The sequence below is a fragment of the Limulus polyphemus genome, unplaced genomic scaffold (genome assembly GCF_000517525.1).
Source record: "Limulus polyphemus unplaced genomic scaffold, Limulus_polyphemus-2.1.2 Scaffold396, whole genome shotgun sequence".
Classification (NCBI taxonomy): Eukaryota; Metazoa; Arthropoda; class Merostomata; order Xiphosura; family Limulidae; genus Limulus; species Limulus polyphemus.
In genome coordinates this window covers 300007-302001 of record NW_013666006.1, presented here as the reverse complement: position 1 = coordinate 302001, position 1995 = coordinate 300007, and positions in this window count along the sequence as shown.

Sequence of the window (1995 nt, the reverse complement as noted above, 5' to 3'; positions counted from 1 at the left end):
CAAACATTTTATATAACACTTCAATACATTTCTTCAGTGTATTTATCAAATATATTTTAGTTCTATAAAATCGTTACCATAGGAGACCTCCAGTGGTTCATCGGTACGTCTGCGGACTTACAACGCAAAAATCCAGGTTTCGATACTCCTGGTGGGCACATCACAAATAGCCCATCGTGTAGCTTTGTGCTTAGCCCCCAACAAACAAACAAAGAAACAACTACAGTAGGGGTTTACTGAGATTTGTTTATTATATAAGTATTTTTCTTAACCAAATAATTACGAAGAATTATAACTTAGCGGGCAATCGCAAATTTTTAAATACTCTACATTTTAGTTTTTCCTTTTTTGTTTGTTTGCACTTAAGTACAAAGCTACATAATGTCCTGTACCCACCACGGGCATCGAAACCCGATTTTAAGTGTTATAAGTCCGAAGACTTGCCGTTGAGCCACTGAAGGAGCATTGTGATTCAATTCATGATCAAACAGGTTTCAACTTTTAGTTTTGTTTGTTTGTTGTTGAACGCAAAGCTACACAACGAGCTATCTGTGCTTTGCCCACAACGGGTATCGAAACCCGGTTTATAGCGTTATAAGCCTTCAGACTTACTGCAGTGCCACTGGAGGGGGTAGTAGTTTATTGTAAAAAATATTATTTTTCTTAACGATTTCTTTTTGATTTTAATTTGTTTTTATTTTTATCTCTGAAATTAAATTGTACAATTCTCTGGAATCATTATTTGTGTGAGAATACTTGTATCTTAGAGCTTAGACCACCATTTTCATTAAATATAATCCAATACTGTGTTTATTTGGCAGTAATAAAAGTTCAATAGTTAAAAAGGGACTTTATTTACTACAGCTTCACTACATTGTGTAATATATTTTCGAAAGTTATTATTTATTTCTACACCTTTATGTTCAATAATTATTACTGTGTAATATATTGCGTTCGAACGTTATTATTTATTTCTACACCTTTATGTTCAATAATTATTACTGTGTAATATATTGCGTTCGAACGTTATTATTTATTTCTACACCTTTATGTTCAATAATTATTACTGTGTAATATATTGTGTTCGAAAGTTATTATTTATTTCTACACCTTTATGTTCAATAATTATTACTGTGTAATATATTGCGTTCGAAAGTTATTATTTATTTTTACACCTTTATGTTTAATAATTATTACTGTGTAATATATTGTGTTCGAAAGTTATTATTTATTTCTACACCTTTATGTTCAATAATTATTACTTTCATCGATTCATCTTAGATCTGTAGTAGTGTTAACTCTTTCACTATCAAGTACACAAATATGGAACACACACTATATAGCCTGGAAAAATGTGATATGAGTATGCGGAAAATCAGGAATTTTCTAGTTAATTTTTTTAATCATAAATTAATTATTAATCTTCATGTTTTGGAGATAGATGCACGAATAATAATTTTACCTCATATTTCGTACAATTTGAGTACAGCATCATCCGTTGAAATATTTCAGAACAACATTAAGTGGTGAAAGAATTAAAGGTGCCCTAGGCTATATTTACGGAGACGTCACGACATCTGTTGACCAACAAAGAAAACTATTTTGGTTCATCCCCTAAAGCACAATACTTATGATAAGATTTTAAACACTGAGACATTAATATATATTACGACTGATTCCTACATTTCTCACGTATTTGCTCATGCTGCACTATTATTTCCTTTTCTTCAGATACGATCCCCGGAGGGACAGCGGTAAGTTTATGGACTTACAACGCTAAAATCCGGAGGTTCGATTCTCCGCGGTGGACACAGCAGATAGCCCAACATGGCTTTACTCTAACACAAACAAAATTCTTCAAGATAAAATTACTTTTTTAATTATAATACCGACTTATGTTTAAGATCCTCACAATATTTTTTTGTATCTTCCTATCTATGCGTGAGCAGCTCGGAGGCTTTATCGAATAGCAAGAAACTGTGATCAAATAAACCA